The sequence below is a fragment of the Panthera leo genome, chromosome D4 (assembly GCF_018350215.1).
Source record: "Panthera leo isolate Ple1 chromosome D4, P.leo_Ple1_pat1.1, whole genome shotgun sequence".
NCBI classification, from domain to species: Eukaryota; Metazoa; Chordata; class Mammalia; order Carnivora; family Felidae; genus Panthera; species Panthera leo.
The window spans coordinates 61,836,803-61,864,052 of record NC_056691.1 but is presented as its reverse complement, the minus strand read 5'-3'; the positions used below and the strand labels follow the sequence as shown (position 1 = coordinate 61,864,052).

General features: G+C 37.7%; 1 long non-coding RNA gene across 1 annotated transcript; it reads left to right on the top strand.

The window, feature by feature from the left end:
- The first annotated feature begins 1,016 nt into the window (after positions 1–1,016).
- On the top strand, positions 1,017–26,501 carry LOC122204791. The gene is made up of 4 exons (XR_006195784.1): positions 1,017–1,101; positions 16,316–16,433; positions 21,635–21,744; positions 26,376–26,501. It is a non-coding gene; the product is annotated as an uncharacterized LOC122204791 (long non-coding RNA).
- Positions 26,502–27,250: the final 749 nt, after the last annotated feature.

Genomic DNA, 27,250 nt, shown 5'->3' with positions numbered 1-27,250 from the left:
TGCTCTGGTCTTCTGGGACACATTTGTCATGAAACAGTGTGCTGAAAGCCTCAGCGACTGTGTGAGGGAGAGCAATTTCTTCCTGGAAATGTTGAATTTAAGTGTGTATTTCTTGCTGAAAACAAAAACAAAAATTTATCAGAGTTAAAGTCTCCTAGTTTCAACGTGCAGCTGAGTGAAAGCAACCTCTCTAGAAATTAATTTTTGAGGTGGAGAAAATATTTGAGTGAAACAATGCAGACAGGCATGGTCCCCATGTGGTCTGCTTGAATCAGATGTGGCATTCTATTTCTTTGACCTTCCCCAATCTTTGCGTGTGTGTGTGTGTGTGTGTGTGTGTGTGTGTGTGTGTGTGGCGTAGTGGGAGGGAGCTGTCGACAGCTCAAGGTTCAGAATCGAAGGTTCGAGTTAGCACCAGAAACTTGAAAACAAAACTAGTGTTATGTATATTATATATACTATTATATACATATGTATGACATTGGTTTATTTCTTCGATTCCACAGAGTGGTGTGGAGAAGACCGTGGGAGGATGCTCCGAAAGTTGACCCAGCAGAGAGGAATGGAGCCTTTGCACTGCCGCGGGTTCCAATCCAGTCTAGGAAGGAAGGAGGGCGCTGCTACATTGTATCCATTCAAAGGCTGGGGGGTGGGGGGAGCAGGACCTGGAGCAGCGCGGCGCTGACGCACAGGAGGCGCGTGATTGACGCAGGCGATGTTACTAAATTCGGCAGTTGGCCGGGCCCTGCCGCCGGCGCGCGCCGCAGATAGCGGAGTAGGTTCCCCTCGGTCACCCCCGCCCCTTCTCCATTCAGTGCCGCGCGGGGCGGGGCGGAGCGCGCGGGGCGGGGCGGGGCGGGGCGGGGCGGAGCGCGCGGGGCGGGGCGGAGTGCGCGCGGCCGCGTCGGGATCCGGCCGAACCAAATATAGTGGAGCCTGGCTATTTTTAGCCGGGCCTCGGGCGCGAGCCCGCCGCGTGAGGGGGCGCCCTGACCCTGCCAAGAGTGCGGAGGGGGCGGGGGCGGAGTCGCCATCTTGGACCCGGCTCGTCCCCGTCTAGTGACCGGCGGCGCTGGGCAAGGCTCTGCGCAGGGGGTCGGGGTGAGTGGGTGTGAGTCTTGGGAGAGAGGGGGCGCGGGCTGTGACTGGAGAAGAGGGCGAGGCGCGGGCGAGGGAGCGGGGCGCGCGGCCCGTGGGGCGTGCGTGTGTGTCGGACGGCGTAAGCCGTCTGCCAACCTGCTTGGCAGTCCTGCCACCCGGCGGCCCGGCCAGCCCCGAGTCGCGTGGGGGCGGAGCCGCCCGCGGCCACCACTTCCTGAGAGCCGGGGATACCCCTCCCGGACGTCACGGAGGAGCCGAGGCGGCGGTGGCGGCCCGGGGCTCATCCTGCACTTGCATCACGGGTGCAGCAGCAGCTGCTCTGCTCCTTTGTGGCTTTTTCCCCTGTTGAGTAACTGCTTTGTTAACTGAAAATACCATGACGGGCCAGTGTGATCACCAGCTCAAGACCTCAAAGAAAGTGAAGCTGTCAGGCAAGAAGAGGGAGACTCCCCTAGCCGGCTGTGATGGTATCTGGTGGGTGGGTGTGTAGAGAAGCACTTGACAGTTTCCACGTATTACTTCTTGCCTAATTCTTCACCCCCAAGAAGGTTTAAAAATACTTTTATTTCCATGCTGTAAAAATTTCATGTGTTCTGCACCCCACCCATTCCCCCTTTAGTTTGAAATCTCATGCAGAACTGGAGTCAATGTAGAGCAGAAACCCTAAAATTAGGTACAGTTTTTAGGAAACAGGACATCTTTTAATGAATTTATTGAATAAAGTCCATTTTCTAAGTGTTAATATATAAAAAGGTCTTTGCCCACTCAGGGTTGTTCCAAGGCTACTAAGTTTGTTCATATGAATCGGGCTCCTCCAATGACAGTTTTAAACTCGTGTCTTTGTTTACCTTTAAAAAAAAATCGATTCCTGGCTGAATATCTCCAGGTAAAGGATTTCTCTCTTTTAAGTGGATGTGTTTTTCTGGTTGTCTGTGTTGGTTAATTCTGTGCTTTCCCCAGCCCCTCTTTTGCATCCTTTCCTTCCTGAGTATCAGGTCACCAATCTTTGTTCCTTGACTGCAGTTGGGCTGAGGGCTGTTGTCTGATTGCACTGAGCCAATCAGCTGGCTTAGTACTCCTCTGGGTAGGAAGTTGGGCTGACTGTTGGAGAAGTTCCAATAGTCACTGATAACTGGCAACGTCTTTGCACTCAAATGGAAAGTCATGGAAGGAGAGACAAGGAAGGCTGTCTTACAAATTGGGACACCATCCTCTGCTTAATCCTTGGTCTCTAAACCTATGCAATTCCTCAAACAGAATGAATCATTCTCTTTTCTTTTTCAAATTGATATCTATTGATCTATACCTTTTCATAAATCTGATTTACTAGAAATCACAATATTCTGTAAGGCATGTGTAATATGACTATTTCAGTAGTCTGAATTACCTTTTTGATGACTATTTTGTATTAAATGAAGCTTAATACTTTATAATTAAATCTCTTCTTTGGGGAAATCAAATAGAATAAGACTACCTTAATCCGTGCAATGTTGAAAACTTAACTGGTTTGGTCCTTTTTCTAGAAGAGAGACATTCATGTGTGGCCTAGTTTACACACACAAAGCAAAGAAAGCAGTTAGTTTTTGCTTTCATGAAGGGTATGGCAGTCAATCTGTAAAAAACTCTTTCTATGAAGTAACTATTACAGATTCATTGGATATTAACCTTTCATTTTGTTTTGGTTTTGTAGGTGAAGTCTGCAAGAAAAAAGGTGCTCTTGCTCTTGGAAAATAAAATATGAAATTTGGGGAAATTTATTGTGTGTGATAGAAAACAATCACTTTAACAAAGTGGGGTTTAAAAAATTGCTTTAAATGCTCTTCTGATTAAGCAATGACATATGATGTTGTTGATTTTGCTAATTAACAAAGAATGATAAGTCTTATTAATGCTAAGGTTGGATAAGGAAAAGCGAAATAAAAAATCCAAGCCAGAAGATGTTACCTGAAATGAAAATAGGAAGGGAAAGTAAAAGAATTGTGTAAGTCCAAGTTTCTAGAATCACTGTAGAAGTTATATATATAGATATATATAGATATAGATATAGATATATGTAAAGATATATATATAATAGAAGATATATATATATATGTATGTATATGTAAAATTTGGTAACTGTAGCTGACATTCACTTACAAACTTTAGTGTTCTGGGCTCAGGAATATGGTACTACTGTAGTAGTTTTCTGACTGATCTACCTGCATATCATCTCTTCCATATCAATTCTATCATTGCTCAAAAGGTCTGGATATTCTCTTCAAAGGTCTCCATATCCTGGCCTCTTTATTTCCACAGAATTTCCCCATTCTAGTCAAACTGGTATTTCTACTGCTCTTCAAACATCTTTCCCCCTCCCACATTTGTTCATAGTTTTCCTTTGTATTATGTTCCCTTCTCCTTCTTTTCTGCTTATTGAGATCTTATCTTTCCTGTCAAACTAGCTCAAGAAATGTACTCAGATTGTGTTTTAGTCTTTTATAGAGTTCTTATTTTACAGCTTTTTTTTGGTGCTTTTGTGTTCATAGCTTATTCTCCTGTCAAACTATAAGCTTCAGAAACATGCTTCACACATCTTTGAAATTTCTGTGGCACCTAAGTTTAACATAGATAGTAAATATCCATAAGATACTTCTCTCTTCTAAATTTGAGTATAGAGACCAGCCATAATATAAATAACAAACTATATGGATTGGGAGCTTCTTGGCATGCATTAATGGATGTATATGAGATCATACATTAAGCTTTCTTCACCTCAACTTCTGACAGTCCTGATTGAAGATACCTTGTTAGATAATGGCTACAAGCCCAGACAGTTGCATGTTGATACAAGGAAATTGCAGTTCGGCTTGTACCTGTTGTATCTGCATAGGAAGATTTGTTAATGATTTTTTTTTTCCTGATAGACTTGATTCTTATTTTACCCTCTTTCTCCCTTTATTTACACTTTCTCTTCTGCTGCTTTTTCTTAGTGATGAACCGGATGCTGTAGGCTAGGAAATGTAATGTCATATTCTTGTGCAAAAATTTCTTAAGATTTACAAAATTGAGAACTCTGACATCTGTGTATAATGAGTTAAATATAAAAATTTCTTAATTTTCTACCTCTTCTGAAATATATTTAACTAGATATGTATGACACTATGTATATGTAGAAGTGAGCTAGGCAAAGAGATTTTGGAATTATATTTGTAGGAAGTTTTAGAGAGAGGCTCTTGTGACTTAGAATATTAAAATTTACTTTAAAAGGAAAAAGTAATAGATGAGGGAAGACTTTCTATATTACAGATTTTAGAAAACAGTAAAAACTGAGATAGAAAGATTACTTAATAGCATAACTGCTAATAATATTTTAAAATCTCACTAAATGATATATTTTTTTAATTCATTAATAAATAACAGGCTTGGAGTGTGGTTAAAAAGAGAGTTTGTTTCTTTTTTTTTATTTAAAAAAATCTTTTAATGTTTATTTTTGAGAGAGAGAGAGAGAGAGTGTGAGTAGGGGAGGGGCAGAGAGAGAGGGAGACAGAACGCAAAGCAGGCTCCGGGCTCTGAGCTGTCAGCACAGAGCCCAACGTGGGGCTTGAACTCACAGAATGTGAGATCAGACCTGAGCCGAAATTGGATGCTCAACTGACTGACCCACCCAGGTGCCCCAAGAGAGTTTATTTCCTAGTCATGTTTTTCCCCAGTTGCTGGTAAACTCTAGAAGACCACAGATTTGGGGGAGAAAAGTTACTACTCTTGTGTGATAAATCAACTTGGGATATTATTTATACCTATAAAATGAGAACTTATTTGAGCTAGAAGTGATAGATGAAGTTAATATCTTTTTCCAGATATAACCACATAACCCTTTTCCTTATCACCCAACTGTGAAATAAAAAAAATTGCCTCACATGAACTTCAGTTGCTTCAGAATGTTCTCCAGGAGTGGGATGCTGTATTTCCCAGAGAGCACTAGATTGCTTCTCAGAGGCCTGGGTCTGGCTTGGATGCCATGAAACTGCCCTACCTTGGGTAAGTTTATTAAGCTTTTTTTTTTTTGGAGCCTAAATATCATCATCTATAAAATGACAACATTGGGCTATCTGATCTGAAGGATCTTTTGGGTTCTGGAGTGGAATGCTTTTTTAGGCCAGTTAAATATTGTGAATCACGAGTCAGCTCTGGTCTAGTCTTCTGTCACTACCTGATTGCTGTAGTCCGCAGGCTCAATAACTCTTTTGTATCTAACATGTATGCTTATAGTAGTAATCTTACTAGTAATATATTAAACTGCTTTGGCCTGTGTGATAGTTGTAGCTATTGAGTGGGATCTTGGTAGCCTGAAGGAGTTAATGTACTGCTAGCATCACAGCTTTCTCTTATCCATAAAGTAGAAACGAGCAGAAACCTGGATAGTCCAAAAGTCATTTTATATTTAGCTATGGAATTTGTTTTTTTGTACATTCATCTGAATATGGATGAGTAGCAAATTGACTTCATACAAATTAATAAACTTTCATTGGAATGGATACTGTTGTTTGTTTCAGTTCCTTTCTGATCCTTACTGCATGCTAGGCATAAACCATTTATTTCTTCTTAGATGTAGCAGCCAAGGAATAACTGTCCTTTTTGCTTTTTTCTGGAGAATGATTGGTGATGGTGAGGTTGTAAGTCTTTATATCTCCTTGTAGAGTGTAAGTAGATAGGGTGAAATATTAAGAAGGTTGGTCAAAAGGAAAGTACCAAATAGGTTTTAGGTTGAAAAAATATTAGCACATCAAGCAGGAAGAATGCAATAAATTCTGTTTGCAAACTTGTTACATTTTCAGTTGGATACATCTTTATGGATAAATAAGAGCCAACTTTATAGGCATTGAGAAATACCTATTTTAACACATTGCAGGTTTATTTATTATCTGAGGTTTGGAGAGTCAAAACGTGGTTTGTCCATTAACTTAGGGCTGTTTTTTAAATGCCTGTTCTACATATTTAGGTATCTGGTTTCCTGCTTAGATCATGTAATTAGTAACTGATTCTGATTTTTTTACCATAATACATTTTCCAGTATTTATTCCGCATGTTTATAGTTCACTACTGGAAAAATTCCTCCCTGACATCTGTTCTGAATTAGTTCCCTTTTCCAGTTATGTTTTCCTGTTTTATCGATTGTGGTGATGAGAATAGAAAGCTTATATTTTAAAGATTTATCCTATTTAAGTTTAGTGAAATTGAAACATACTACCTCATTATTTCTAATTTCTGAGAATGATTTTCTTATTTTAAATTCACATGTTCAGTTACTATTTTTACTCTTTTAAAACAACAGAATAAACTGGGTAAAAATTGAAATCCATTTACCATAGTTTCATAGCATTTTACAGCTGTCAATTGACTTTTTAGTTTATTTTTCATATTTCAAAATGTTTTTTAAGAGAAGCTTCTGTTATCTCAAAATCTTTTAAAATCTCTTTTTTGTTTAAATTACCTTGGACATATTTATTTTGGGGGATGAATTTATTGAGCACTTAGAGCAGTTCTTGGCACAGAGTAGGTGCTCTGTAAACATTTGATGGGTGAATGAAAGCAGTTTTCAAGAAGCTTTATACCAGATATTCTATTTTCTTTATCCTAACCAGCCTTGTGGCCTTAATAACTTTTCTGAGAGAGTTTTACGTAGAGTTTAGGCCTAAGAGAGCAGCCGAGGAGGCTGGTTGCACATCAGTGTGCTGTCACCATTGCAGCTGGTCTACAGAAGAGCTGTGCCTTTAGTTGTACCACTGTGACATCTGTGTTTGAACCAAGAACCAATTCAGGTATCCTAAGGAATTGTACCACATTTTGACTTAACTCCCCCTAAGAATTAATCTCTGGCTTATCTCTATTTTGATGTGCCTCTCTTACTATAACACTTTCACAAGATTGTGTTCTTTCCTCTTTTCTTCACTGCCTCGGCCCTGGGAATAAACAACCATCAGTGAGTTCTTCACTTCTAGTCATCAGGTTTCCAACTGTAACCCTCACTTTGCTTTTCATTTCTGGATGCTACTATTTAAGGCAGCTTCCAAGTGCATACTCACTTGTCCGCCATCTATCACCCATAGACTGAGGGGTCCAAATGTGGAATATTTAGTAGATATCTCTGGAATTATATCTACTAAACGTTTAATATATTAAGCATTTAAAAATTTACCTTTTGAAAAGGTAATGCATTCACTTGATTCACACAACAAAGTGTTTAGAAATGAGCAGTTTCCTTTCCACCCCTGTTCCCCATCTATTCAATTCCCGTCCTTCCAGAATTTTTAAGTGCATATTCAAGCCAATACAAATATAAATTCTGTTTTTCATTTTATATAATACATATAATTATATATGTATTATTCTCCCTTTTTTACTTAACAGTGTTTCTTGGAGTTCTTTCCATAACAGTGGGAAAATATCCCAGATATATTTCACTTTAATAATATATCTTGGAGCTCTTTTCCACATCATTGTGTGGGTATAGCATCATTTATATCACCAGTCCCATATTGATGGGCATTTGGGAAATTTTCAATCTTTTGCTATTAGAAACAATACTGCAATAAGTACTTTTGTTACATAGATTATTTCATACTTGTGTAAATGTATTTGTAGGGTAAAATTTTAAAAGTGGAATTGCTGACCAAAGAGTGTATGTTATTATAATTTTATAGGTACTACCAAATTGCTCTCTATAGAGGTTGTACAATGTACACCCCCACCAGAAACGCATGGGAGTGACTGGTTACCCATGTTCTTGCCCACAAAATGTGTTCTTGAACTTTTGGATTTTTTCCAATCTGATGGGTGAAAAATGTTATCTTAGTGTAGTTTTAATTTCTATTTACCTTATGAGTGAGTTTGAATATCTTTTCATATGTTTAGGAGCCATTTATATTTCCTTTTTTGTGAAATGTGTCTTTTATCCCTACCTTTCTTGGTGGAGGGGCGGGAGGGGGAGTGGTTGGTTGTTTAAAATCACCCTGTGGCTGTTGTGTTTAATTTGCCTGTTGTAATGTGAGTTGCAACATGTCTGCCATCCCCGTTTGTTATTGTCTTTCATCTTTGCTTATGGTGTTTTTGCTAAGTAGATTTTTTTTTTAAATGTAGTTGAATTTGTTATACTTTTATGACTTCTGGATTTTGGGTCACAGTTAGAAAAGCCTGTCCCATTACAAAGTTGTAAAAGAATTCTCTCATATTATCTTCTATTATCTTTGTGGTTTCTATTTTACACTTAAGTTTTTACCCATTTTTCTTGGTGTATGGGTGATGGATGGGTCCAACTATATTTTTCTCCGAATGACTACTCAGTTGCCCCAGAAGCATTTGTGAATAGTCCATCTCTATGTTGTTTTGTTTCTTACAAAAACAAGACTGATTTATCTATTTTTTTTCACACCTACTTTGCTGTGATTGAATATAAATACTGTTCTCTGTTTTCCTTCCTATAGAACACCTTTCTTTTTTTTTTAATTTTTTTTTTTTTTAACGTTTATTTTTGAGACAGAGAGAGACAGAGCATGAACGGGGGAGGGGCAGAGAGAGAGGGAGACACAGAATCTGAAGCAGGCTCCGGGCTCTGAACTGTCAGCACAGAGCCTGACGCGGGGCTCGAACTCACGGACCGCGAGAACGTGACCTGAGCTGAAATCGGACGCTTAACCGACTGAGCCACCCAGGCGCCCCTAGAACACCTTTCTTAACGATAGTGGCAATAATGTCTTTCACCCTGCTACCTCCTTGCTTGCCTCAGCAACACCCACAGCCTGGCAACCAGTTAATATTTGAGTTGAATATAGGTGCTCAGAAAGCTCTCCAGATTTTCCATTGAACATTAACTAGCTAAAAAGAAATCCTAACTGTAATCAGGTTCCTTAGAGGACTTCGAACCAGGGATGTCTTCTGGCTCTCGCTAGACATATTGACCAGCTATTGTAGAAGCTGAAGTCCACTACCTGAGTTCTTCACTCCTAAAGCAGTCCAGTTCGAGTTGCTTCTTCCTGTGCAAGGTCATATCATCTGCCATCTCTGCTTTGTCTGACAATGTGGGAAATTACCTTCTATAGTTGGAGTGGGAACCATAATATGCCAAAAACCTGGTTTGAATCCTCTGTCGTGCAGTGGCCAGCTCCAAAACCTCATTTACTGTGAAAGTGATTATGGAATGATTTGGGGAACATTTGTCTTCAACTTGAGACCCAGGCAGATTAGGTTTTTTCATAGGGAACCTGGGGAAAACCCTAGTACTGTTCTACCCAGGGGAGAGAATCCAAGCAGGCTGATGAACCAGTTTACTTGGTATCCTTACAAGCACGTACTAAGCTACTTGGGTTCATTTTACAGCTCCTTGCCTTGATAAAAGACTTCCTTCCACTTTTGAACCATTGCCCTAGGTGATTTTTCTTTTTCAGACTTGTCCAGGCTATCTTGCTTGTTCTTTATTACTGAATCTTTTTTGGGAATCCTATTTCTTATCTGTGCCTTCAGACTTTCCCCTGATGCTGATGGTGTGTTCTTTGTCCAATACCAAATTGACTTAAAATTATTTTGGCCAAAACCAATTTTGTGAACACAGACTGGCCAACTGGCAGTTTGGGTAAAAAAATGATTTGACTTAGGGCGAGAGAGAGAGAGAGAGAGAGAGAGAGAGAGAGAGAGAATATCCTAAGTTAATTAAATTTTTGAGTAGTGGTAATTTTAGAGTATTATGGGGTGATTAAACACTTTGATTCATTTTTTTAGGGATTTTTCTAACTTCTTTTATATTTCAAATCAATTTTCAGCTACAAGAATACTTTGTTGCTTATGATATCAAAAAGTTAAAACAACCTTGTTTCCCAACCTTAGGAATAGTTGGACAAGCTTGATCTTAACTACAAGGCAGTTAAAGGTTAATTGGAACAACGAAAACATAAACATCAAACGATAAGATAAAAACATGTTTCCTTTTTTTCCCCCTTCTTCATTAAAAAGGCAGTGTATGTGCAGTACAGGACACTCAGAAAAATGTAGATAAGAAATAGAAGGACAAAAGAAAAAAAGCTGTAAGTTCATTCCAGAATAACCACTGTTGTCCTTCCCTGTCTTTTCAAATGCATTTTATACACATAAACTCTGCATGTTGTTTGTAATCTGCCATTATTTAAGCATTCTTCAGTTACTGATTAGTCACCTTTGTGTAGGATTAGGTTTTGGTTCCATTTTGGTTTTTGTCTGGAAGCTGTGGACTGGGCCATCTTCACTGTGAATAGATGGCCATTCTTTTTTTTCCTTCTGTCCATCAATCTTGCCTAGGCCCACATCCAGACTGGGCCCCAAAGACGCTCTGCTTCCTGTAAGTGAGATAGTTTGTAAATGAAGCCATTCTGCCAAGCTTTTCTATGGACTTAGAAAAGGGGTCAGTTTTCAGAATTCCTGTGGAACTCTGATTATATATAAAATAATTCTTGGAGTTTGTGCTTGATGTATATTATATTTATATATATGTAAATTACATAGGGAGAATAAAGAGGGAAAGAGTAGATTGAATTTCCACTAAAATGAAAATAACGAGGCGTTGCATTAGAGAAATCCATGATCATTGGAGGGAAATTATTTAAAGAGATTTTCTCTAAATCAGTGTTGGCAAATATACTCTGTATTGTGCCCAAACCCAAGTCCATGGAAAACATCACTAATGAGTCATGTCACTGTTTTTCACTGATCCAAACTCTGCTTTGGATCATTCTTAAATTGGGGTTCTAGATAGCTGTATCTACTGGAATAGGTGTGGAACACCAATCTCTTTGCCATTCTTGCTCTAAAATGTTGCATTAAAGATTTTTTTTTAAATAGTGGATTGAATAGAAAGTTTTAATAAAATGTTTTATATCTGATGAATAAGTTTATGATGGTAAATATGAGATGTGAGCAGGCAGTAATTATCTGAGTCTCACGCAAAGCACATGCCTCATTGTTATGATCATGGAAGAAGCATAATTAAATTACAGTTTTGTTCTGGAGTGAAAACAATGTCACAGTAATACTCATCATTATAAATTGCCCATGGTATGGTCATGGCGATTGACTCTCTCCAGCATTCGTTCTATCCCAGATGATTAGTGTAAGCAATTATGGTTGATCCCATTTCCTTTGCCAGTGAAGGCTTAGGCATGGCCTGTAACCTGTTCTGGCCAATGAGATTTGAAAGGAAGTCTGGAGGAGGGCCAGAGTGCTTCTGGGAAAGAGTTTCTTATTCCTAAAAAGAGATAAAAGAAAGAGATGGTACCTTTTCTTCCTCTGATGATGTTATGAGAGAATGTAATGGCTATAACTGCTCAGGCCATCTTAGAACAATGAGAAAAAGTAGCTTTGGAAGAAGTTCATCTAGAAGGTAACAGAACGAGAGAAGAAACCTGAGTCCTTGATGACCTTATTGAACTGCTGATTTTATTTTTGGTCTGCTCTACCTCTGAACTCCTAGTTCTGTGAGATAATACAGCGTGATTTGGGATTTTGTCACTTGTAGCCAAAAGCATTCTGAGTGGTTATACCTACTTTGTCCCAAGCAGATTCATGTCCGATGGATTTGATTTTATTATGATACATTTACTTTTATCAGGGCTCTTCCCTCTCCTGACTTCTGGCTTCATAGAGTGTGTGCAGATTCTCGGCCAGTTCTTGTCTTGATCTTCTCTAAGGGACATTGCCTCAGACCAGGGTTCTTCAGAGAAAGCAGTAAAGAACTGGTGTATTTTCTCATCTTGTGTCTTTTACTCATGGCATAGAGTAAGTAGTACCAGGAATGTGTACAGGTCAGGGTATTTGAGTCTTCATTATGGCTTCACTGTTTCGTACCCATGATCTTGGGCAAGTCACTTGAAGACGTTGAATTTCTTCTTTGAAATTTGTTACTGATAGTCTTTTTTTTCCTTCATGGTATTGTGATTCAAATGAAGTCATGTGAACATGGCAAATTTTAAAAAGTCCAGTTTTTAAAAAATGAATACTCAGGCTTGGTTGGATTTTCTGATTATTTTCCAGTGAATTAATGTCAAAATCTCTATAATCAGCTCTGTGTAACGCTTGTTAGCCTGTAAGAAAGGCAAGAAAGTGTGATATGGGTCATAATAATACAAGTAATTAGGGATTGAAGTTGATATTTTAGTGGCAACTTACAGCCTGAAATAAAGTGAAAGGACTATACAATTATGAAGGAGAAATAAAGGTCAGAATGTTTATCTTGAGGCTTGATTCTAGTTCAACCAGAAATTCTGGTGAGCCAAATTTGGGGAAAGAGAAACCAGTAGAAGAAACACCCCCCTCTAGTGGCGAGGGGCCAGGTTCTATACTTTGGTTGCTAAGATGGGTGACTAGGGAATGAATGGCTTTTTAGCATGTTTTTTAAGTTTTGTTTTTTGTTTTTCTTTTAAAGATTTTACTTTTAAGTAATTTCTATATGCCCTGTGGGGTTCAAACTTAAAATGCATGTTCTACCAACTGAGCCAGCCAGGTGCCCCAGGATGTTTTTTAAGTTTCTTAAGAAGAATCCCAAGGATCTAGAGTCAGAACTTTTAAGGAAGATCTTTAGCCCATCTTCCTTATCAAGGGAGTTAACACATTTTACAGAATAAGTAGTAGTTTGGCAGTCTCATGTGGAATTGATTGAAAAATATAGATGCTACAGTTGGAAGTGGTTCACAGTTTACTTTTTTTGTAGGTCATTTAAGAGCATGAGAATTAGGAGACTATTGTTGCTAAATTTCTTATTAATCTGAGATAATACAGTATATACCTTTATAAATCCATTTGTAGGGGGATAAAGCCTATATTTAAAGTTATGGGTATGCCATACAGTAGTATTCACCTATATATACAAAATAATGGGGTGGCTTTCCTAAGTATAATTATTGATTTGAAATTTTTTAGTGGCCATCCTGAGAACTGAATGTTTAACATGCATCTTGGAGGTGATTTAATTGCTTTCTATGGAAAGGTAGTGAAGTTAGGTAGATTAAAATAACATATTACCCACAATTCAGTGGTTTGGTGGGAACACCTAATGCATTATTGAAGGACATCTCATTTTAAGGATGTATGTTGTTGATGGTAATAATTATAAGTGATTATTACATTTACAAATCTCAAAGTCCTTGAAGTTTTTATTGTTCAACTGCTATTTGGGAAGAATCCTTTAACATTTACTTAAAGGTTTCTGAAGAGGCAACATTTCAGACAACACATTTTTATGGAACTCTGGGTTAGATCTAAGGATGATTTGAGTGCCATTCTACTCTAATACAGAATAGAATGATTAAGGCACAAGAAAATAAATTCTGGTACCAGACTGCATTATCAAAGTGCCATTTTTTAAAATTTTTAATGTCAAACTTCCTTGCCCTGAAGGGAAGACATTTGCAGCTTGCAGTAGAACCAACCTCTCAATAACTTAAAATGTGTCTGAAGATGTTTTATGTGAAATAAAAATGGAAACATTCTCTCGGAAATATGAACTTGTACATTGGTAAAGTAAGATTATAGAGTTATGAAGTGAACTTTTGTATGTAACTTGTGGAACTAATATCCTTAGTTTACGGTTATACTTCATAAATATACTTGATTTTAGAAAGAAGAACTAGGTCTGGCAGTAGATCAGGATCTACCTATTGGGGAAAACCAGAAATAGGAGGAAGAGATTATTAATGGTTCATTCTTCACCGAGAAAAATTCAGTATGGAATAATTAAGGTCAGCTACAGAAAGAATTATGATTATGTTAAGTGAGTTCACAGATATTGTTGAAGGCAAATCAGCTAGAACTGATTTGTTAATATATATGGGGGCAATAAACCAATTAGATAGTCTCTTTACTAAATTAGTATGACAGTAGTAGAAGATTATCTGGAGGGAAATAAAATAGACGATAGGGTTAGTGGTAATTAGGCCTTCATTAAATCCTAGCACTAAAGAGGTACTATGTATATTAGTGATAGCTTAATTCTATACATAAAATTGGATATTAAGAATTGATAGAATGTTGGCATTGTTAAAATTAGGCACGTTGATTTTTGTGTAAAGGGTTGCAGCAAGTGGATTTGAATAAAGAGCCTGTGCTCCAAACCTCATTTGAAATTCCAGATAAAGTATAAGAATAATAATAATACATATTCACATAGGATTTTACAGTGTTCTGAGTGTTTTCAGATCCATGATTTCAGTTTAGTCTTATCAGAACTCTGGGGGATAGTAGCACAGGTCTGATTATCCCATTTTTACTAATAAGGCAGTGGAGGCTCAGGGAGGCTAATGGACTTGCTAAGCAGCAAATAGGGACAAAACTGTCAGGTGTGGTACTTGAACCCAGGGCTTCTTACCAAAATGCCTTTGTTCACTGTCTCCTGGGGCTGCAGTAACCAATTATCACAGATCCGGGGTATAAACAACAGAAACGTATTTTCCCACAGCTCAGGAAGCCAGAAGTTTGAAATCAAGGTGTTGGCAGGCAGCACCCCTCCAGAGCCTCCAGAGGAGAATCCATTCGTTGCCTCTTCTGGCTTCTGGTGGCCGCTGGCATTCCTTGACTTACGGTTGCCTCACTCCAGTCTCTGCCTCTGTGTTCTCATAGCCTCCTTCTTTTCTGCTCCGTGTCTTTTCCTCTTCTGTCTCAAAACACTCTTGGCCTTTCTCTGGAAAGGACTTTCTCTGATAAGGACTGGCTTTAAGACTCCACTTGTGATTAGATTTAGGGCATGCCTAGTTAAGCCAGGATGATTTCCTCATCTCAAGATCCTAAATTACATCCCCAAAGGCCCCTTATTCAAAGAAGGTGATAGTCATAGGTCCTAGGTATTAGGGCATGAACATATCTTTTCAGGGGCCACCATTTAACCCCACTACATTTATTATATGCAATTTAACTCTTTATCTTCCTTTTGGATTGAAAAAATAATCTTCCATGTGAAGATAGGTAGTGGACTTAGGGAATTTTTAGCTAGTATCTAGAGAGGAACATTTAAAATATTTCTGATTGGTGCTAAGTGGTTAGTAAGTAGAATTGACCTAATACAAGGGTTCCACCAAATTGTTATGTTGGCTTTCGCATTCACAGAACTATAAAAGATGGGATTAAAATAAGTTAAAGTAACATTTGCTATTCACGATTAACTATTAAAAGTTGGCTTTTTTGTTTTTGTTTCTTGTGCTAGAAGAGGTGTATGTGTATGTGTGTTTTGCATTTTGTTAATGACCTTGGTATGATCAGTTTCTTACATCACATGGGCGTTCTAATTTGGGTCATATAAATCAAGATTCATATATGTAACTCTTTGAGGGAAGGGGCTCCATGTGTCTTACGGTTAGAACTCCAGTTTACTGCTTGACACATAACATAGATGTGCTCAAGTAATTTGCTGAATGAACGAAATAACTTTTTTATGACATTCAAATCACGTAGCCACAGATCCCATACTAGTTCACTTTTTGGAGGGTCCTGAGTGGCAATAACAATAAGATCTACTCATTGTAGGAGAATCCTCCATGTCTCTCAGAGATTGCACTGTGAGTACATTTACTCTTTTTTTTTTAATGTTTATTTATTTTTGAGAGAGAGAGACAGAGACAGAGACAGAGAGAGACAGAGTGCGAGCAGGGGAAGGGCAGAGAGGGAGACACAGACTCCGAAGCAGGCTTCAGGCTCCGAGCTGTCAGCACAGAGTCTGACGTGGGGCTCAAATCCATGAACTGTGGGATCATGACATGTGCCAAAGTCAGATGCTTAACTGACTGAGCTACCCAGGTGCCTCAAGTCCATTTACTCTTGACGGAGCTTACAACTTTTTTCATCTATGATAATCTTGAACTCTAGGCCAAAAAAACTGTCATCCTTGCCTTGTTCACATTAATAAAAATTAATCAATGAGATTCCTTCAACCCATCAGTTCACTACTCACTAGCATGAGCTCAGGTAGCATTAGAGGCAGTAGCAAGGGGCTTATTGTACAGCTTTTCAGATCATTAGTGCTAAACATTAAGGTCTGGGGAAGGTTCTGGCTTTTGCCTTCTCAAAGGTCTACTACAAAGTTTTCACTTTCTGATACAAATTCCAGTGTTAACAGATCGAAGTCCAGTGATTATAATGAACTATGTGCCAGACTCTTCTGGGTATTATCGCAAATACTGCTTCCAGCCAACCTTAGAAGTGAAGTACTGTCATCATTCCTGTTTTACAGAAGCACAAAGAAGTTAAGTAACTTGCCCAGGCTCACACCAAGATTTGAAGCCAGGTAGTCTTACTTCAGAGCCTATGTGCTTAGCCATCTCCAATGCTGGCCTCATGCTCATTCGTTTGTAAGTAACCTGTTCTTTCTTTTTGAAAGTTTATATTTTTCTTTATTAAACTTTAGAACTTTTGCCAGGATATGTCTAAGCTGTATGCCTTTTTTCATTTATCCTGCCTGGCACACAATGAGTGCTTTTGATCTAAGAACTCTAGTCTCCTCCTGAGGGAAGTTTTCTTGCACTATGTTTTGATTATTGCTTTCTCCAATGCAGTCCCTCTTGAGTTTCTTTTATTTGCAATGAGGGCTCCTAGATCTGCCCCCCATTTCTCTTTCCTTTTCATTCAGGAATTCCATTTCTTTTATTTTTGATTTGGATATGTGATAACTCATTCACTTGCTTTTCCAGATAACAAGTTTGTTCTTTTAAGGGTTGGTTCTACTGTTTAATTCCTCAGTTGAAATTTGAAGTTTATAAATTGTTCAAAGAATTTCTCAGTCTATTATGTTTTTTCCATATTAAAATATCATAATCAAGTAAACAAGGTTTATTTGAGATGTGTTAAGGCTGTTTCAACATTAGGAAATATTAATTTAATGTATCACTTTAATAGATCAGAAGAAAAAAATTTAGGATTATTTCCCCAGATATTACAATGGTATTTGATAAATCAGTATTCATTCATAATAAAATGAAGAAATAAAAAACAGTTCTTGGTAACCCAGGAGATGAAAGATATTTTCTAATAGCCACTGTCATACTTAACATTGAAATAACTTAAGGGATATTTCCTAAGTGTATTCTCTGAACTGTGGGTTTTTAATTTAAAATTTTGTTTTTATTTCATTGATGTATATTTATATCCTTTTACCAATACCACGTTGTCTTAAGTGCTTAGTTTTATATTAAGTACAGAAATCAGGTAATGTGAATTCTCCTTCCTGTTTCTCTTTTTCAGAGTTGTTCCACTCATTCTAGGTCCTCCGCTTTTCCATATAAAGTTTAGAATCAGTCTGCCAAATTCTACCAAAAACTATGCTGGAATTATTTTTGAGATTGCATTGAATATGTAGTTCAATTTGGAGAAGACTTGATATTCTAACAATATTGAGTCTTCCAATCCAAGAACATGTTACATAGTGCCAGTTTTACTTAGGTCTTTTTTATTTATCTCTTTAGTTTTGTTTTTTTTTTAAAGCATACATATTTTGCATGTATTTTGTTAGCTCTATCTCATATTCTGTTGCTATTTTACATGATACTTTTTTAAATCAAGCTTTTAATTTTAATTCCAGTATGGTTTAACATATAGTCTTATATTAGTCTCAGGTGTACAATATAGTGATTCAACACTTCTGTACAACACCTAGTGCCTGTCACAAGTGTACTCCTTAATCCCCATCGCCTATTTCACCTGTCCCCCCGCCCACCTTCCCTCTGATAACTACCAGTATGTTCTGTATAGTTAAGAGTCTATTGCTTGGTTTGCCCCCTTTTCTCTTTTTTTCCTTTGCTTGTTTGTTTTGTTTCTTAAATTCCACATATGAATGAGATCATATGGTATTTGTCTTTCTCTGACTTATTTTGCTGAGCATTATACTCTCTGGCTTCATCCATGTTGTTGTAAATGGCAAGATTTAATTCGTTTTTATGGCTAAATAATATTCCATTTTATGTATGTATGTGTGCATACACACACACATGCACACACATATATATACACACCATATTTTCTGTATCCATCTATGAATGGGCACTTGGGCTGCTTCCATAATTTGGCTGTTGTAAATAATGCTGCTATAAATATAGAGGTGCATGTATCTCTTTGAATTCGTGTTTTTGTATTTTTTTTGGTAAATACCCAGTAATGCAATTGTTGAATTGTAGGGTAGTTCTGTTTTTAACTTTTTGAGGAACCTCCATACTGTTTTCCACAGTGGCTGTCCCCGTTCACATTTCTACCAACATGCACAAGGGTTCCCCTTTCCCCATATCCTCACCAGTGCTTGTTTTTTCTCATGTTTTTGATTTTAGCCATTTTGACAGGTGTGAGGTGATATCTCGTAGTTTTGATTTGCGTTTCCCTGATGATGAGTGATGTTGAGCATCTTTTCATGTATGTGTTTGTTGGCCATCTGGATGTCTTCTTTGGAGAAATGTCTGTTCATGTCTTCTGCCTATATATATATTTTTTAAGTTTATGTATTTGAGAGAGACAGAGATAGCACAAGCAGGGAAGGGGAAGAGAGAGAGGGAGAGAGAATCCCAAGCAGCTCTGTAGCGCAGAGCCTGACATGGGGCTCAAACTCATGAAACCTTGAGATCATGACCTGAGCTGGAACCAAGAGTTGGACGCTTAACTGACTGAACCACAAAGGCACCCCTCTGCCCATTTTTTAAATTGGATTGTTTGTTTTTTTGGGTGTTGAGTTGTATCAGTTCTTTATATATTTTGGGTACTAACCTTTTTTGGATATGTCATTTGCAAATGTCTTCTTGCATTCAGTAGGTTGCCTTTTAGTTTTGTTGATTGTTTCCTTTGTTGTGCAGCTTTTTGTTTTGATGCAGTACCTGTAGTTTACTTTTGCTTTTATTTCCCTTGCCTCAGGAGACATATCTAGAAAAATGTTGCTATGACTGATATCAGAGAAATTACTGCCTGTGTTTTCTTCTAGGATTTTATGGTTTCAGGTTCCACATTTAGGTTTTTAATCCATTTTGAGTTTGTTTATTTATTAACATTTTTTTTTAACATTTAATCATTTTTGAGAGACAGAAAGAATGAGTATGAGCAGGGGAGGGGCAGAGAGAGAGGCAGACACAGAATCTGAAGCAGGCTCCAGGCCCTGAGCTGTCAGCACAGAGCACAATGTGGGGCCCGAGCCCGTGAACTGTGAGATCACAATCTGAGCCGAAGTCAGACACTTAACCGACTGAGCCACCCAGGTGCTCCAGTTTTGAGTTTATTTTTGTGTATGGTATAAGAAAGTGGTCTGGTTTCTTTCTTTTTCATGTAGCTGTCCAGTGTTCCTAACACCGTTTGTTGAAGAGATTGTCCTTTTCCCTTTGGATATTTTTTCCTGCTTTATCAAAGATAAATTGATGTTACAATTGTGGGTTTATGTTTGCGTTTTCTATCATGTTCCAATGAGCTATGTGTCTATTCTGTTTTGGTTACTACAGATTTGTAATATTTTGTGAAGTCTGGAATAGTGATACCTTCAGTTTTGTTTTTCTTTTTCAGGATTGCTTTGGCTATTTGGGGTCTTTTGTGGTTCCATACAAATTTTAGGATTGTTTGATTTAGTTTTGTGAAAAATACTGTTGGTATTTTGATAGGAATTGCATTAAATGTGTATATTGGCTTGGGTAACATAGACATTTTAATAATATTTGTTTTTTCAATCCATGAGCATGGATGTCTTTCCATTTCTTTGTGTCATCTTCAGTTTCTTTCATCAGTGTTTTAAAATTTTCAGAGTACAGGTCTTTCACCTCTTTGGTAACTTTATTCCCAAGTATTTTGTTATTTTTGGTGCAATTGTAAATGGGATTGTTTTCTTAATTTCTCTTTCTGTGCTTCGTTATTAGTGTATAGGGATCTGGAGTTTTATTAAAAAAAAAGGTATTTTAGTATGTTGGTTACAATAAGGCAACATATTTTAACAAACACCAACATTTCAACACCTTAATACAATAAGAACTTATTTCTCCTTCATGTAATACTCCCATGTGGATGTTTCTGGTTGATAAACAGTTTTTCTCTGTATGGATTCAGGGACTCAGGTTCCTTGCATCATGTGGCTCTGCCATTTCCTAAGGCCTTGACATCTTCTCTTTCCAACTGGCAGAAAGGCAAGGATATGGTGGAGAATGCACACTCTCTTCTCAATTACTTTGGTCTTGACACAATGCACATCATTTCTGTTCACATTCTTACATTCCATAGGCCAGATAGGTGTTCTCACCTATCTGTAAGGTGTGTTTGTATATTGGTAGTGGGGCGGGGGGCATGGCAGAATGGGAAATAGTATCACCTGGGCAGCCACACGTAAGGGAAAGGAATAGACGTTCTCATTTGTAATTGGCAAGATGACACCTCTGAATAGAAGACACTGTGGTAATTAATATCTTTCAAATTTTAAACTATACATATCCTTTGAACTTAAAACTCCACTTCTAGCAGTTTTTACTGAATATATATTTACAAATGTGTACCTATTTACATTTTAAGGACACATCTAGTAACGTTGTAGTAGCAAAATATTAGAAATATTCTGAATGTCCATCAAAGGGGACTGGATGGGGGCGCCTGGGTGGCTCAGTCAGTTAAGCGTCCGACTTCAGCTCAGGTCACGATCTCGAGGTCCGTGAGTTCGAGCCCCGCGTCGGGCTCTGGGCTGACAGCTCAGAGCCTGGAGCCTGCTTCCGATTCTGTGTCTCCCTCTCTCTCTGCCCCTCCCCCGTTCGTGCTCTGTCTCTGTCTCTCAAAAATAAATAAATGTTAAAAAAAAATTAAAAAAAAAAGGGGACTGGATAATCAGTGGTTTTATTTTCATACAATGGAACATTTTGTAGCTACTAAGAGTAATAAGGCAGTGATAAGTGTATTGCCTGGGAGATTTGAAAAATGAGGTACAGGATTGTGTGTGCATGGCTACCACTTATTTAAAAAGAAACATATACACATACGCAAAATATCTGTGGAAGGATCACAAGAAACCGGTAACAGTGGTTGTTTCTGGTTACAGCTAAAAGGTGATTGGGGAATGGGATGGGAGAGAGACATGCTTTTACTGTATACTCATCTATACCTTTTGATATGCTCCTTTTTAAATATAAAGAAGTTAGTTGTAGAAGTATAGTAAATGACATGGAAAGATGGTTGTAATATATTGTTGCCTGAATAAGCTGTTGACTGAAAGGAATGTACAATAGGGTTTCAGTTTTATAAATAAATAATTTTTAAGTGGCATATACAAAAATATAGTGGTTTTTTAGTGATTTTTTGCTTATCTGTATTTAAGATCTTTTAAATAATGCGCATCTATCACCTTTGTAATTAAAATACATAAATAAAAATAAAAGAAGAAATACAATGAAAACTTTCCCTAGTACTCCCTGAAGTTAACCCTGCCATGAAATCTTTCCCCATTTCAGCTGAATGCCTCTTATTTGCTTTCATGCTACATCTTTCATACATTCATCACACCTTGAATTGCATTATCACATACACATTTATCTTACCTACTCTGTACATTCTTTTAAAGGCCTGGATCTTACCAGATGCATCCAGATTCCCTGTCTATGCCAAGAACAGTATCTTTCTCATAACAGGTGTGCAGTAAATACTGAGTTGGTGTTTGAAGCAGAGAGCACAGTGAGTAAAGTCGTTGTGCATTTTGTTGTTTTGTGATGCAACCTGTATTCAATACTGTACCAGATTCACTCTGTAGTTATGCCGGGGCCCATTAGGTGCAGTGCAAAGCATGTGGGTGAAAGGCTTTCCTTTCTAAAATGATACTGGTTGTCCCTAGAGATCTCTGTTTCTGCATCTTAGATTAGTTAGTGTGGTTTGGTTATAGAAATATATATAGCAAAAATGACATAAAGTTGAAAATAAATTTAAGGTTAATCAAATTGCTGATGACATGGTTCTGCTGTTTTACAGGTGAGACACTCCTACCTGCTTGATATATTTTTTAAAGATTTAAAAAAAATGTTTATTTATTTTTGAGAGAGAGAAACTGCAAGCGGGGGAGGGGCAGAGAGAGAGAGGGGGACAGGAGATCCCAAACGGTCTCTGGACTGACAGCTGCTAGCCCAATGTGGGGCTCGAACTCATGAACCAGGAGATCATGACCTGAGCCAAAGTCTGACGCTTAACCGACTGAGCCACCCAGGTGCCCCTCTGCTTGGTATTTTAATTTAGATCAGTTTGCTCCTATTTTTCTCCCCATATTACTTTCCTTTCCCCATTTGTGTCTTTTTGCTACAACATCTCCTTGTACACATAACTTTAGTTCTGTTATGGTTATAGGGGCCAGTTATGCATGAGAAGAGATAGAATTGGGAGCTGATAATGTTACTTACAGCAGTTAAGATTTTTTTAATTGAAATTGCTTGAGAATTGCTTTGATGGCCTGGCTTCTCTTCATGTCCCAGTTTTATTGTTAGATTTCTTGCCACTTTATTGCCTTATTCTCCGTTTTTCTTCCCTATGTTCTAGTCACAGAGGTTTACTCAGTATACCCCAAAAGTTCTTTCTAGGGCCTTTCCTCAAAACTTTTCTTACCGGGAGGTTCTCTGCATATGTCCATTAATTTAAGTACTACCTTCCCACAAAGAGCCAGTTCACATGCCACCTCCTCAAAGAAGTCATTACAGATCCTCTTAGTCAATTTCAATATACTCATTCTTCCATTAAATCATTATACCCTCATTAGAGTGCTAATTAAAGTTTATTTATTAATTTTTTCATTGTGTACACATTCATTGAGTGTCTACTGTGCATAAATTGTTCTGGGAGCTAGGGTAAGAGACTGTTAAGACAGTTTTCAAGAAGCTTACAGAATAGTGGGGGAGGCATATGAGCAGGATAGTTTCAGTACAGTGTAATAAGTACAGTGGGTGTGTGCAGGATTCTGTGGGAGCCCAGAGAGGGAGCATCTAATGTAGCAGGGGCTGGGGAATTCCAGAAAGATTTGAGCTGGACATTGGAGAAATGGAGGTAGAGAAAGGAATTTCCCAGACTAATGGAACAGCACGTTGTAAGTCACTGAGATGTGAAATGTCTTGCATATCTGAAGAATAAGTAGCTCAGGCTGCAGTGTGGATGGGGGAAGTGGCAGGAGATGCATTCAAGGAGGCAAGACAATGGAATCGTGATGGACCTTTTGTGCCAAGCTAGGCACACGAGCTTTCTGAAAGCAGTATAGAGCCCTTGAAGGACTTTATGTAGGGGACAACTAAGTAAGCCTTGAGTTGTTTTTCTCGATGGTATGAATCAAGTCTTATACATCATGGTATCACCTTAGCACCTAATACAGAGCTTGATACTAGAGGCCAGTAAAATTGAACTGGGTTTGCTGGGTACTGCTTTAATTCTTTTCAAGAATTAATTTATCTGGAATAATAACAGTAATAGTGTTGAACACTTTTGCACTCTGTCAAATCTATAAGCATTATCTTACCTAATCCTTACTACTCTCTAAGCATAGGGGCTTAGAGCATTTAAGTGAGGGGACCACCATAATAGTTAAGTCTGCTTAGGTTTGAATTTCAGCTCCTCCAGTTACTAGTTTTGGACCTCAAAGTTACATTTGTGCTTCAGTTTCCTCATCTGTAAAATTATAATGATAATAATACCTCATAGGGTATTGTGAGGAGTAGTGATACATGTAAAAACATGTAAAGTGGTTGGCCCTATAGTTGCTAAGCAATTACATATAATTAATTTTTAGCTATTATTAAGAAACACACCCCAAAGTCACAGGCACAATTAGTGGTAAAGCCCAAGATGAACAAGGCAATTTGACTTCAGAATCTTTAATTACTATTTATTCTATGTTATAACTGCTTCTGTGGTTATAGTGAGATGAGTAAAGATGGGTTCCAAGCAGTGAAACAAAATGAAGAATTTTAGTCAACATGGGAAATACCATTTGGGGTAGGGAGTTCTTAGGGGCTCTTCAAATTACCCTCACTTAAAGAACTCTTCCTTTGCTACCTTGCCTGCACTTTAGAGACTTATGTGAGAAGTATATCTCTGTAATTTAGGTAGATGATGCTAATTCCAGATTCATAGTTCACATAGCTATTGAACCTAGAGACTATTTTATAAAGGTCTCCCTCTAGGAGTTTGTCTGCTAGTGCTGGCACCCAGTATACAATGTCAAGTCTTGTAGCTCTGTTCCTTTTCTCCATACTCCCTAGATTTTTCCAACTTTAGGACCCAAGTGGGAGTCTTATGTTGGAGGATGTTGTGCAAACCACATGCGTAAAGAAAATAATTTACATTTTTCCTTTCTTAGCTTCTGGAACATCAGTGATTCCATCCTCCCACTTCTATTGGGCAGAAATTGAGGTATTCTCCTTATGCTCCCTCATCTTCTCCAAAAGGCACCACACACACACACACACACACACAGACACACACATTCCTTGCCATACATGTCAGAGGGACCCAGCATAACTGCTTTTTTTCTGATTCAAGGTCCTAAGAACATACTAAGTCTTTGGTAATAGAGGCTCCCACCAGCAATTCACTTTTTCTTCTCTGTTCTTACTCTTTCCAGTCATAACTGTCTTTCAGCTTTCTTTTTTTTTCACCAATTTATCCCAATATCCCTTGCACAGTGCTTGGTATATAGTAGGCATGCAATAAGTAGTTTTTGAAAGAATAAAAGAAAGGCAGGATGCATTGTATATTCAATACTTTAATGGTATTCAATTACAGAAAAATGTGCAAAAATATTGCCTTGCTTTAAGTTTCATGGGAACAGATTGGTGTTAGCAAGTAGGCCCCACCGTCACCTCCACTGCCACATTAGAGCTCCCACAACTTCAGGATTTATCCCCCTGAGTATATGTAGTAATGGGACTGAATTGATGCCTCACAAATAGAGATCTCCAGGTTTGGGGCAGGTCTGTCTCATGAGCTTTGTTATTTTTCCAAATTCTTTTGCAATTTCATGACTTCATAATGGAAGAGTTTCCACAAATTTAAGTCCGTATGGAAATTAATAAGTCATAGGAGACATATTGCTTACTATTAGAAAAGGGTGGGGGAAAATAGAATATATCCAGGGCCTATGGTTCAGAATAAATAACCTTCATAATTCTGGTGTCTATAAGGACTCAAATTTATGTAGACAGTGGTGCTGAGACAAACCCTCTTTCACTGGTTTCCTAGGAAAACCGTTAGAGATGTGAAAAAAGAGGCTTAAATTTTAGGAGCTTATGCTTGCCTGAAAGTCCAGACTCATGTTTAGTCTGGGCCATGATGACACACCAGTAGACTATCCAGACATGTTCAAGGCTGTGAACCTGGTCATTCAGGACTTTATTTGACCTTGGATCTCATACAGTGTATCGCAGTATGCAGAAATAGTGTGTCGAAAGATGAAGAACATCTGAAGCCCAAGAATGTCCTGTGTGTGTGTGTGTGTGTGTGTGTGTGTTTGTGTGTCTGTATCTATAACCTGGAGGTAATCTCCAAGACTTCAAATGAAAGTGATACCCAGGTTTGAATCTGGTGTGCTTCATGCACAAACTTTGTTAACTGCTTGCTCTGTCTTCAAACCTCCTTAAAAAGGTTACTTTAAGGTTACTTTTCATACCTCTATAAGCAATTAGAAAAAGAAGACCAAATTAAACCCAAACCAAGAAGATTAAGATAACAGCGGAAATCAGCCAGATAGAAAAGAGATAGTTAATAGAGAAAATTGACAACGCCAAAAGTTTGTCCTTTGAAAGTATAATAAAATTGATGAACCTCTACCGGGATTGATAAGGATAGAAAACAGAAATTACCAACCTGAGGAATGAAAGAAATATCACTAGATCATACTGACATTAAAAGAATAATAAAAAAATAATATGGAAAACAACAATGTGGAAATTTTATACCATTAAATTCAACAAATTAGATGTTTTCAAATTACTTTAAATCATAACTTACTAAAGCTAATACAAGATGGAATAGAAAATCTGAGTAACCCTTTATCTACTTAAAATTTTGAATTTGTGATTTAAAAAACCTTCCCATGAAGAAAACTATAGGTTCAGATGATCTCTCTGAGGAGTACTATAAAACATTTAAAGAAAAAACAATATGAATGCTAAGCAAATTTAGAAAATAAAGGAGGAAGGAATATTTCTTAACTCATTTTATGAAGCAAGTATTACCCGGATACCAAACCTGAGAAAACTATTTCAAAAAAATGTTGCTGATCAGTATTTCTGTGATTGTAGCCACTGCAATATAGTGAATGTTTGTGTCCCTCCAAGATTCATGTGTTCAAATCCTAACCTCCAATGTGATGGAGAAGTCAACAGTCTGCAACCTGGAAGAGGACCCTTACCAGACACTGAATCTGCTGGTGCCTTGATCTTGGACTTCATACCCTCCAGAATTGTGAGAAATAAATGTTTGTTGTTTAAAGTCACTCAGTCTATGGTATTCTGTTACAGTAGCCTGAAGTAAGACAGAAATCAGAATCCTTAATGAAATATTAACAGGTTGAATCCAGCAATATATGAAAAAGTTAGTACCTCATGATCAACTGGGGTCTATTCCAGGAATACAAAGCTGTTTAATCCAAAAGTTAATTAATGTATTTCACATATTAGTATGATAAAGGAAAAAATGTTTAATTCTCTCAATAAATGCAGAAAAAACATTTCACAAAATTCAACAATTCTTGACTTAGCAAATCAGGAATGGAAAGAATTTTATTTAACCTGATGAAGAGCAGCTACAGAACACCTATAGTAGCATCATATTTAACATTAAAATATTGAAAGCCTTCCTCATGATTGAGAACAAAGTATGGATGTCCTCTCTTACTACTTCTGTTTGATATGGCACTGGAGCTCCTAGCCATTGCAATAAGGCAAGAAAAAGAAGTAAAAGCTATAAAGTTTGGAAATGAAAAAGTAAAACCCTCTATTTCTCCCCAACATGATTCTTTACATAGAAAATCTTAAGGAAGCCCCAAAACAACTACTAGAACTTAGAAATGAATTTTAAAAGGCCAAAGTAATTTAGAAAAGCTATAGTGAATTTAATACATGAATTTAGAAAATGTAGAACATAAAGTCAATTGTATTTTTATAGATCAGCAGCAAATACTTGGGAAATGCAATTAACAATATAATTCTGT